General features: G+C 42.8%; 1 protein-coding gene and 1 long non-coding RNA gene across 3 annotated transcripts in view; one reads left to right on the top strand and one right to left on the bottom strand.

Moving 5' to 3' along the window:
- The window catches only part of LOC142071525 (uncharacterized), a 44,875-nt gene extending 33,091 nt beyond the window's left edge, over positions 1–11,784 (top strand). Inside the window, exons 2-3 of the long non-coding RNA XR_012667596.1 lie at positions 4,183–4,386; positions 11,707–11,784. This is a non-coding gene — a long non-coding RNA (uncharacterized LOC142071525). The remainder of the gene's footprint in view (positions 1–4,182; positions 4,387–11,706) is intronic.
- The window catches only part of CD109 (CD109 molecule), a 132,557-nt gene that overhangs the window by 108,549 nt on the left and 11,142 nt on the right, over positions 1–12,866 (bottom strand). The gene's annotated exons all lie outside the window — the stretch shown is intronic.

Genomic DNA, 12,866 nt, shown 5'->3' with positions numbered 1-12,866 from the left:
CATGAATACTTTGCCTCCATTTTTAATAAGTGTAACGAGGAGCTTGGGGGTACAGGCAGAGTGGCTAATGGAAATGAGGATATCGAAGTAGAAATTACCACATCTGAAGTGGAAGTCAAACTCAAATAGCTTAATGGGACAAAACTGGGGGAGGGGAGGGGCAGATAATCTCAATCCAAGAATATTAAAGGAACTAGCACATGAAATTGCAAGCCCAGTACCAAGGATTTTTAAGGAATTTGTAAACTCGGGAGTCGTACCCTATGATTTGAGAATTGCTAATATAGTACCTATTTTTTAAGAAAGGGAAAAGAACTGATCTGGGAAAGCACAGACCTGTTAGTTTGACCTCAACTATATACAAGGTATTGGAACAAATTTTGAAAGAGAAAATAGTTAAGGATTTAGAAGTAAACAATAACTGGGATAAAATACAACATGGTTTTACAAAAGTTAGATCATGCCAGACCAACCTGATCTCTTTCTGTGAGAAGATAACTGATTTTGTTTAGACAAAGGAAATGCAGTAGATCTAATCTACCTGCATTTCAGTAAGGCATTCGATACAGATCCATATGGGAAATTATTAGTTAAAATGGAGAAGATGGGGAATAATCTGAGACTTGAAAGATGGATAAGGAACTTGTTAAGGAGGAGACTACAGTGAGTCACATTGAAAGATAAACTATCAGGCTGGAGGGAGGTTACGAGTGGAGTTCCTCAGGGATCGGTCTTCGGACCAATCTTATTTAACATTTTTATTCATGACCTTGGCACAAAAACTGTGAGTGTGCTAATAAAATTTGTGGATGACACAAAGTTGGGAGTTATTGCCAGTATCATACAAGAAGATCTGGATGACCTTGAAAACTGGAGTAATAGAAATTAGATGAAATTTAATAGTGCAAAGTGCAAAGTCATGCACATAGGGACTAACAAGAAGAATTTTTGCTATAAAATGGGAACTTATCAGTTGTAAATGACAGAGGAGGAGAAAGATCTGGATATATTGGTTGATCACAGGATGACTGTGAACTGCTAATGTGATACAGCTGTGAAAAAGGGCTAATGAGTCCTAGGATGCATGAGGCGAAATATTTCTAGTAGAAACAGTGAAGTGTTAGTAACATTATACAAGGCACTGGTGAGACCTCATCTGGAATACTGTGTGCAATTCTGGTCTCCCATGTTTAAGAAAGATTAATTCAAACTGGAACAAGTACAGAGAAGGGCTACAAGGATGATCAGAGAAATGGAATATATCAAAGATCTTTGCTTGTTTAGCCTAACCAAAAGAAGGCTGAGGGGAGATATGATTGCTCTCTATAAATACATCAGACAGATAAATACCAGGGAGGGAGAACAGTTATTTAATTTAAACACCAGTGTGAACATAAGAACAAATGGATATAAACCCATCAACAAGTTTAGGCTTGAAATTAGACAAAGGTTTCTGACCATCAGAGGAGTGAAGTTCTAGAACAGCTTTCCAAGGGGAGCAGTGCAGGCAAAAAACCTAACTGGCTTCAAGACTGAGCTTGATAAGTTTATGGAGGGGATGGTATGATGAGATGCCTACAATGGCATATGGCCAATCTGTGACTGCTAGTAGCAAACATCCTCAGTGGCCAGGGATGGGGCACTAGACGGAGAGGGAGCTGAATTACTACAGAGATTCTTTCCCTGGCTGCCTAGTGCCTCTTCCTCCAAACTCTTCCCTCCTACCACCTGTGCTCCTCCCTCCAAGTTTCATGCAGGTTGCTGCAGGATTGGCCCTCCCTATGCATTACCTTCCTCCATATCCACATCCCACTGAAATAATGAAACTGTCAATTTACAGAGGATGGCCTATTGGCACCGGAAACTGTAGTTTCTTGACATTTGGACGTAGACTGAAAGAGATAGGAATCACCACAGCTCTCATCGCTTTCAAACCGGGCTGCAAAACTCACTTCCTTGACTCACTTTTCCGTCAATGACTAGACAAACATGTGCAAACTTGAACTCAGGCCTTATCTCCAAGGATTTCAGGCACTGGTGACCAGCCATCAGTTTAGCTACACTAGTGTGAACCCCTAGCATAGACAGGGAAAGATGCTATTTGCTGTTCTTTGTACTGATGCAGTTATCACTCCTTGAAACTGGAATAAAATGCACGAGTACGAATTGCAGCTTAACCTGTTCATGATTTGCTCTGGTGCAGCTACACAGGTGGCTGGCACTGATGGCTGTGATGGGTACATTTCCAGTCTAGACAAGTCAACTCAACTCACTCCTTAAAAACACAAAGCATCCAAATATTTATTCAAGTTTCCTCTTAAAGGTGGTGAGACGAGTGGTGTTTTTTTGTATTGGTCTTGTTGAATTATTTGGAAGGCCCTCAGACACTACAGAGGTGATGCCATATAATAATCTACAGATGGGTTTAAAAAAATACTGGGAACCCCTTACACAGGTCAACAAAGACTAAGCAATTTCCTGCCCACAGGAAATAAGCACCTCTCACACAACAGCATGACATATTCACAGCATATCTGTACCAAATGGGAAATGGGGGGAAGCAGTTAGGGATCACCCATCATATACCGCATTTCCCCATGCAAATGCTTAATCTACATTGGAATGCATCATGGCTGAATCACTACCGTCTCCTGATAGGCACACTTTAACCCTCCCTAAATAGGTCACATGGATGCCTCCACAAGTAAGGAGCCAATGGCAGTAGGGCATGGAAGTCAGCCATGCTGCCAAATGCTGGGTGTGCTTCTAGGAGTCTCACAAAGGCATCAAGAACACCCATGTATGTTTGAAGTTCCCTAGGTTTTCTGATGACTTGCTAGCTGTCTAGGCATTTCTATAGCACCTAACACTTCAGGATGTAAGTGGACAGATCTGTCTCCTGCCTGTTTTGCCCAACCACTAATCCTGTACCTCCAGGGGAAATATACGGTGCAATTAATCTCAAGAAGCCACAGATTTTTCCATTGCAATATTGAGAAGTGCTGGCAAAATCCCTATGCATCTCCTGCGGGAGTGCAAATGCACTCTGCTTCCAAGCAGTGTGTTTCTCAATAGACAGTAAAAGCAACTGTACATTCAGCACATGGCTGCAGAACCAGCTGCACAGCCTGCATGTGCTGCCTAGGGGATCTCGTCATGAGTCAGATAAAAAGGGAAGGTTTAGGCAGAAAAGAAGTTGCGTTTCCACATTCATGACTAGAACAAATGAGGGTGTAGCAGAAGTAGCAGGGATTAGCAGTAACTACTCCAGTCTCATAGTGTGAACAGGTTAGAAACAAGCTGACTTCAGAATTCTGCTATTTTCTCTCTCATTCGACAGAGCCATGAAGGACATCACACAGGATAATGATGGGATCCATTCTCACCTCATCTGCATGGGCCAATGGCCAGTTTACTAGAATCAAACAGCTCAACTGCAGCAGCTCAGTCAAAATGCCCAAGTCTGTGAATATGCTGGGCCTGAAATATACAGCGTGGCTGATATCAACCCAGCGTGGGAAGTGTAGTAATTCCAGTGGGTATTGTGTGTTCGCCAAGGGTGGGTGTGGAGGTGGTGATGCTGGTTACAGAGCTACTGGAAAGCCCTAGAAATGAGTGCTGTATAACACCCGTTACCATACTAGGGGTTGTGCCACATCATCATCCCTTCTGCCATAGCCGACATCCTCTAGAGCAGTGCTTCTCAAAGCCAGTCCACCGCTTGTTCAGGGAAAGCCCCTGGTGGGCCGGACCGGTTTGTTTACCTGCCGCGTCCGCAGGTTCAGCCCATCGCAGCTCCCACTGGCCACGGTTCACTGCTCCAGGCCAATGGGGGCTGCGGGAAGGGTGGCCAGCACGTCCCTTGGCCCTCACCGCTTCCCGCAGCCCCCGTTGGCCTGAAGCGGCGAACCGCAGCCAGTGGGAGCCGCGATCAGCCGAACCTGCGGAAGCGGCAGGTAAACAAACCGGCCCGGCCCGCCAGGGGCTGTCCCTGCACAAGCGGCGGAACAAGTTTGGGAACCACTGCTCTATAGCTATTCAGTTCCCTTTCCAATAGTCTGAGACAACATCCTAGTAACACTTGTAGGACTATATAACTGTTACCAAGGGTGTATGTTAGGCCAGGGAGTGAGGATAGGTTGCCAGCCTGGACAGAGTCATGTGTGATTGGATACTTCTCAGTCATATGCAGGTCTCTTCCCCTTGAAGCCCCAAACATCACCTTCTTAAGAATATACAGCTGCTGGCAGCCAATGGAAGTGAACAGACCTACACTAGTACCTCCTTGCAGGGAGAACTGTGGGAGGTTCAGCTCCCTGGGACTTCTGACTATTGGGACTCTACCAGACTTGCTGAGGACACAAGATGTCTGGACCATCAGAAGAGGTGAGATTTACCTTGGATTTATTTTGTTTAATGTTCACCTTTCTCCTTGAAGAGAAGTGGTCTGGCAGGGAGCAAACCAGGGAAGCAATGGTGCAGCACCTTGGGAGTGCATTAACTGTGTAATTATTGCAGCTGCTCAGTGCTGGAGTACACCAACCCCTTAGGTGCCAGTAGCATGCCAAGCGTACCATGACTTGGAGGCAAGCATTGTACATGCTTCAGCAGCTAGGCCTTGTAGGCAGCTAGCCCTGGTGGGTCCCAGTAACCACACAGACTTATGGCTAAGGGGAAGGTTATTTTACCAGGGCTGTCAAGAAATGTTGCAAATACCCTAGATACAGAGTTATAGTCCAAAGCGAGCAACAGTGGTTCTTATTTTAGCCCCTGGGCGATCCAGTCGAGGGTTAGGTCTCTTCAGGCCTGGTGCCTGGAGTGCCCTCTCCAATCTAGTCTCTGTTCAAACAGCGGCTTGCAGGTTTCCAGGCTAGATTCTGATAGTGTCTCTCACTGGGGTCCTTCTGCACTGACTAAGGGAAGATTAAAAAACCTGGGTATGTTTAGTTTTGAGAAAAGAAGACTGAGAAGGGGACCTAATAACAGGTTTCAAAGATGTTAAAGGCTGTTAAAAGAGGACAATGATCAATTGTTCTCCATGCCCACAGAAGGCAGAATAATAACTAATGGGCTGTAGCAAGAGAGATTTAGATTAGATATTAGGAAAATTTTTCTAACTATAAAGGATAGTTAAGTTCTGGAATAGATTACCAAGGGAGGTTGTGGAATCCCCCTCATTGCAAGTTTTAAAAAGAGGTTAAATACCTGTCAGGGATGGTCTAGGTATATTTGGTCCTGCCTCAGCACTAGGGGCTGAACTAGATGATCCCTTGAGGTCCCTTCCTGCCCTGCTTTCCTCTGATTCTAAGCTACCTTCCCTTTATTCATGACTGCATTGTAGAAGTTATTCTAATTGCACTGCACAGTTGGAGTATTGCACAGGAATGTTACCCTGTCTTTCTGCAAAAAACTCATCACAGTTCATTATCATTTAGCTTTAGGTTGTTCAACAACTGTACAATCCCGTAATACTTTTTTTCGTAAAGAGTTGGAACTACTTCCCGCCTGTTCTATTTTTGTTTTAAACCACAGTCACTCAGAGAACTGAGGATGTATGAGTGTCACATCACCCTACCCAGATGCCATTGCCTCACAATTTCATAGCAACCACATTTCAGATTTTCAAGTATATCCTCTGCAACCATCAATGAATCACTTGGCACAGCTGAAGAATATTAGCTATACTGAAAAGAAACACTGTGATATGTTTATGTTAACACAAGGGATTCAGCATATCTAGTATTTTCATCCTTACTAAATTGTTCTTTCACAACTTACCATTCATCAGTATTTTCCACTGTTTCACGTCAGAGCCATATTGTTAAGTATGCAAAACAACTTCTGGCAAGAACTATTTTTCCAGTATTGACATGGATGACATTGTACTTGTCTGAGCTTGCTAGTCATTCTCACAGCCTCTGTCATGTTTAGCAAATATTCGTTTGGAAGATAATTTGTACAGCTCTCTAGTTCACAGTTAATTCTATTAACAGTTGTTTCTTTCACTACAGAGGGGATGTACAATCAATGCATATAAATTAATTTACTATTCCAAGAAATTTACAGTTAATGCATACAAATAATGAAAGCTATTTTCAACCAGATTATAAGAATCACCACACTGGATCAGACCAGTGGTCCATCTAGCCCAGTATCCTGTCTTCCAACAGTTGACCGGTGCCAGATGCTCCAAGAGGGAACAAACAGAATCAGTCAATCTATTCAGTGATCCATCCTTTATCATCATCGTATCCCAGCTTCTGGCAGTCAGAGATTTAGGGACACTCAGAGTATGGGGTTGCATCCCTGACCATCTTGGCTAATGTCCTCCAATGGACCTGTCCTCCATGAACTTATCTAATTAGTTTTTGAACCCAGCTACACTTTTGGCCTTCACAACATCCCCTGGCAACAAGTTTCATGGGTTGACTGTGTGTTGTGTGAAGTACTTCCTTTTGTTTGTTTTAAACCTATTGCTTATTAATTTCATTTGGTGACCCCCCTTGTTCTTGTGTCATGCGAAGAAGTAAATAACATTTACCTATTCACTTTCTCCACACCAGTCACAATTTTATACACCTCTATCATATCCCCCATTAGTCATCTCTTCTCTAAGTTGAACAGTCCCAGTCTTTTTAACCTCTCCCCATAGAGAAGCTGTTCCATACCCCCAAACTGTTTTTGTTGCCCTTCTCTGTACTTTTTCCAATTCTAATATATCTTTTTTGAGATGGGGCAACCAGTCGTGCATGTAGTATTCAACGTGTGGACATACCATGGATTTATACAGTGGCATTATGATATTTTCTGTCTTATTATCTATACCTTTCCTAATGGTTCCTAATATTGTTAGCTTTTTTGCTGCCGCTGCACACTGAGCCGATGTTTTCAGAGAACTATCCACAATGACTCCAAGATCTCTTTCTTGAACTGTAACATGTAATTTAGACCCCCAGTATTTTGTATGATCCTCTGTTGATAAAGCAACTCTCCTTCATTTTGGCTCAAACAAATAAAGCTTAACCTAAGTCATATTTTATGAATCAAAATGTTTTTTCAGTTTCCTTAAATTCTAACATATGTTATTATAAGTAAAAGTATTTTTAAAACTTAATTTTCTTTCTATACTTATGCTGTACATTGACTTTTTTCACATCATTCAGTATTGTACAGATAATGAAAACAGGACTGTTGGTTTTCACTCTAGCTTAAAGTCAATTTCATAATCAAGCTCTGTTGTTTTAATTTAGATGGACTATAGGGGCCCAGATGTTAGCATAAGCCCGCTATTGTCCAACACGAAAAATTGTTAAACAAGGTCCAGAATTTGATATACAGTGGCCTTGGGCTGCTTAGTACTATGGCAAACACACCATTAAGTTTTTTTTTTTAATCTTTTATTAAAGATAAAGAAAAGAAAGGGAAAACCAGTTGGCTGGAAACAGTGAACTGCAGCCACTGGGAGCTGCGGGGGGCCATGCCTGTGGATGGTCAACATAAACAAAATGTCAAGCGGCCCACCAGCAGATTACCCTGATGGGACTCATGTCAAAAGTTGCCAATCCCTGTTATAGGCAATTGTGACCTCTTATTAACTTACATGTATTTGTTACAGTTAAGCTCACAATTTGTAGGCCCAATTACCACAACCGTTCTCATGCACTAGAACCTATTGCAATGTGTAGATGGCAAACCCTGCAAAGAGAATGTTTTTGTTTCCAGTTGACTTTTTATTTTCTTTTTCTTCTTCTTTAATTAATGGAAGCATTTCTGTTGAGCTTACATTTTGAAAAATTTATTTGGGTCAGTAAAACTCATTAGGCACTGCTATTGTTAGCATTCCCCTGGGATTTTTTTCTTCCAACTGCATTTGTAAGTAAGCTTGGCAGCACTCAATTTCAATAACGTTTTGCCTGGTAAAGAATCAAATAAATGTTAACTACGAGGAAGGATATTGTTCTGCACATAAGACTGGATTTAGAGTCACTTTGAAACCACCCCAAATTCTCTTTTAACTTAAGCGCTGGAACAATGCCAGTTGCTCATTGTCTTTGCATGACACAACTCCTGTCTTGACTAGACTTTCCAGATCTGTTTTGATGATCTGATGGCATATGGCAAACTCACGCTCTCCTTGTAACATTCGGGTGGGCTGCCTGGCTCATTGGACAGCTTTTACAGTGAAATATTACATGCTCTCCATTTCTCCTTTGAAAACCAAAGCATGTTCCTTTAATACTGTAGCTAGACGGCTATACTTTCCTCCATCAAGTGAGCTTTTCGCCAATTCAGCTGGATCTTTTTGATCCATCACTGGCTTCTCATGTATGGGAATAAAGACCATAATCAGAGACATTGGAGCTCTCTATCTATGGAGTTTAACCTGCATGTTTATAGTCCCCATCATTGTCAGTGGCTCTCCCATGAATGTCAACAGAGCAATTCATGTAGATTGGAAGATACGCCTTTTCTGATATAAGCAATACTGACGCTTCTATATTCACCTCCATTCAACTTGAAGGTTCTTCTAATAGTGGTGTTACCCAGAACCTGTAGCAAGGCCCTAATGTCATGAGGATGTGCATGGTCATATCTTCTCCAGAGCTATTCTTTCTATATTCTTCTTAGTTTTACTGCAGAAAATACAAGCTCCTTCTCTTCCCATGTCCCAGGGGCATGTTTTTGTCCTGTTTACTCGTATACGTTTTTCCTCTACACATGTGTTTCTACTTGCAGACATATTCAGTGTGTCCCTTTCTATCCCAGTACCAGGATGGTAGGTCTCCAAACCAAAGCATCACTTCTAAATAATCTCACTTGCTGCATCAGTGTCTGATATTTTGCTTCTGGTACATGAAGCCAGGCTCAGGTGAGCAGCACTTTTGTATTGTCTCTCTGCATGGATCACAGACCAGCGTGTCATCAGTATATGTCTGTTTCATTTGTTACACTACTTAGTAAGCAAGGCAAAGATGTGAACCTAGTCATACTGCCACAGTATTTATCTCATGACTCATCTCAAAACTCCCTAAGGAATCAAAATTTTAATTAGAACATATTTAAAACTACAAACCTGTCAACGGTTAGAGAATAGACAACTCTATTGTATTTCTTACATAAAGCAAGAGTTATGTTAAATAAGGAACAAATTCTCATGCCAACTGAGGCCCTGATTAAGCAAAGTTCTTGGAAATATACTTATTAAGTTTATGCTTAAAGTTAAGCATATGCTTAAGTACCATGAGGCCCAAATCATTTGAGCACATGCTTAACTTTAAGCGTGTGCTTTGCTGAATAGGAAGTGATTACTCACACGTTTAAAGTTAAGCACATGCTTAAGTACCTTACTGAACTGGGGCCTTCAGATTACATTGCACTGATGAATACATGGAGAACCACTCCCAGGTTGTGGGATACATATTATGGTCAATAGCTTCAGGTACCCCACCAAAACGTGTCCTGCCCATAAGTAACATATCAACAGCTGCCAGCCTATCACTGTAGGTAACAGCACCGTAGAAACAGTATATCTCAAAATGATGTCACCACATCAGCCAGTTGGCATGATCCAATGTGTCAACACCACTAACAGAAGCAACAATTTCAGGCCAGTATATTCAACCATGACATAGTTTAACACAAGATTGTTTTGCTGTCCAGAGGGTAGTTGAAGAGGTTTAATCTGATAGGCTATTTTATCTCTGAGTCACAGTAGTTCCATACTAATAGTTAAGGCCCTACCAAATTTACAACCATGAAAAAAATGTCACAGAACGTGAAATACGATCATCCCCCATGAAATCTGGCTATTGTGGGGGGGTCTACTGTTGGCTGGGCTCCAGCGGCTAGTCCTGGCCAGGCTGGGCAGGGACAGGATTTCCTCCTCCCCCAGCTGCAGGAAGCTCTGCGGATGTGCTGTCTTCAGAGCTGGGCTTCCAGTCAGCAGTTGTGGGGCTTCCTACTACAGCTTCCAGCGTGCTGCCCTTACTTCTGTGCTGCCTTCAAAGCTGAGCTGAAGTGAGAGCAGCCACTGAGCTTCCTGCAGCCAGGGGAGGCTCCTGGGGGTTGGGGGGGGTCTGACCCAGCCCCAGGAACAGCCCCTGCAGGGGAAGAGGAAGTCCTGTCCCAACGCAGCCCGGTTGGGACTAGCAGCTGGACCCCGGCGCATAGTAGGAGCCCCCAGCTTGAGCATCCCTAGCCCTGTTCCTCCCCAGCTCTGGGCCCAGTGCTCCGGGGTTAAAAGGACCTTGGGCAGGCTGTGGGAGGGGACCACAGCAGCCCCCTGACTATGGGATCCTGGGCAGTTGCCCATCTGTAAGGCTGACCCCACCCCCACCTCAAAAGCGACAACCCCGCATACCCTGCAACCCTCACTTCTGAGCTGATGCCCCCACTAGCAGCAATGCAGAAGTAAGGGTGGCAGTCCCACAACCCCCACCCCATCTCCCCCTTTTGGTCAGAACCCCCACAGTTACAACACTGTGAAATTTCAGATGTAAACATCTAAAAGCATAAAATTGACTATTTTTAAAATCCTATAACTTTGAAATTGACCAAAATGGACCATGAACTTGGTAGGGCCCTACTTATAGTCTTCGGTGCTACCAGGACAGAACTCCTCCAATTCCCAACAAGCCCTGCTCTGAGAGCAAGAGACTGGTACAGCTTGCTTGCTTCTGGCCCTGCCACTTTCTCAACCCTTTATCTCCAGTGCCTGTTTTATTGCCTTTCCATGTATCAAACAGAAAATCAGGAAAAGTATAAAAACTGACAAGAAACAGAGGTATATAAGCTGGGGTTAAAATTAAATAGACAATTTTTAAGTGTTGTGTTAAATCTTTTCCCCACTCCTCTCTATGTGGTATTGTTATAGATTCCTAGATTCCAAGGCCAGAAGGGTTCATTGTGATCACCTAAGCAGATTTCCTGTTTACAAAAGCCATATAACTTCCCCAAAATAATTCCTGTTTGAATTAGATCATGTCTTAAAAATATATATATGAGTTGAGTTAAATATATCTAAGTTGAGTTGCTATGAGTTGGGTTCAAACTTCGTTGAAACTGATGGGTGTGAATGCACCCTTCATCTAAGATAGCTGCAAGAGACATTAAGGCGCCTCACCTAAAACAAGGCAGAATGGAGTCTGTCCAAAAATTAGCATCATAAGCCTGGAGGGTTCCACTGGATATTTTTTTACCAGAGGTATTTTGTGGGTGGGTGTGTGAGAATGGTGTGGCCTTGGGAGAAGCCCTGTGTTCAGGGAAACAGGACTTTGTACATTCTCTGTAAATAAACAAAATTGCATCAAACAGATACCTATCATCAATTTCTCCTCCTAACCGGAACAACCTGCTAGACCCTGAACTATGGCTAGCTGCTCAGGTCAAAAAGTGTAACAATATGCTGTCTGCTTAGAGCCTGAGTCTGAGCACTCACAGCCCCCACTGACGTTAGCACATTGCACAATCAGGTCCACACATTGCAAGTTCTTCGGGGCAGGAACTGGTCTGATCATATGTTGGTAAATTACCTGGTGCCCTCTTAGGCATTAAACAAATGTAAACAATAACAGCCCATACCAGGCAAGCTAGACTTGCTGTCAAGAGAAACAGAGACAGAGGAAGATAGGCTGGGAAATTAAAAGAGAAAGGAAGGGAAGAAGAGAGCAGCTTTTACAATAAATGTGCATTCTATTTTCCTTCCAGGAACAAAACAACAGAGTATCTGAAGGGGCACTGTGAGCCCAAGAATATTCAGTCTCAGACAAGATGAGGAGGGGAAACGAGCTGCTGTAACAAGTTTAAAAGCAATCTAGAAAGTGCTGAACTGTCTTAAACACTTTCTGTGTGTATCATCTGTTATTTCAACACTTGCCTGTATTTATTAAAACAGAATGATTTACTGTGTTAATATAACTATACAGTGTTATACAAACATCTGTATCATAAGTGTCCAACAAATCTTTTCTAAAAGCCATGTTAGCTTCACGTCCAACAATTTATAGCTGGATGAGGTCTCTGTTGAAGGTAGACAAATTCATACTTTCACTTGTGACCTCATAAATCATTACTGCACACTTATACGTTCCCTGAACTGATTTTTCCAGAGAAGAGAGGGGAGAAAATAGTCAGCCTCCTATTACCCAAACTGAAATATCCCACTGCCCATCATTATACTGTGTAGTTCTGTGTGATGATGTCATATGACAAAGTTTTACTCAGCATGGGTTCATATCTATATTATATTGTAGTGTGTGGGAAAGTTTTGAAATAAGAGGAGAATCAGTCACTATAATGAGGAAAATCAGGGCTATAGTTTTAAGCAAAATGATCTTGGGGAATGGTTTGGATGATTCGGGGACTTCATAGTGGAATGGGGCCTTCTATGTTTGTGGCAGCTATTCTCAGCCACCCTCTCATGGAATGAGTTTGGGGTGTTCAGCCTATTTTCTAGTGAATATGTGCTCTGTTCTACATCTCCAAGGTCCTGATCCAAAGTCCACTGAAATCAATGGGAGCCCTTCCACTGACTTCAATTAACTTTGGGATCTGGGCCCAAAGGTGGGCAATTTAACAATAGCAACGCTCTTTTGGAGCAGATCCAAGGTATGAAGCACCTCAGTGCTCCAGCTATTCCTAGCTGCCAGACTTGCCAGCATTGGCTATAGTCACCTGAGCATACATTACAGCAGCTCTCAAACTACTCTAAACTTACAACATAAACAGGAGCAGTCATCAGCCAGTGCCAGAATTCAGGAGTCATAAAGGTGGCCTTCACCCCTTTAGCCATACAGCTCAGACTCTGGGCCATAGCCTCAAAACAAAGAGAGACTTTCTCACTCAACTCTTCTGAGTGATAGCCACCT

Source organism: Caretta caretta, chromosome 3 (genome assembly GCF_965140235.1).
Source record: "Caretta caretta isolate rCarCar2 chromosome 3, rCarCar1.hap1, whole genome shotgun sequence".
Lineage (NCBI taxonomy): Eukaryota > Metazoa > Chordata > Testudines > Cheloniidae > Caretta > Caretta caretta.
Note: the sequence above shows the minus strand (reverse complement) of the source record. Positions and strands in the feature narration are given on the sequence as shown.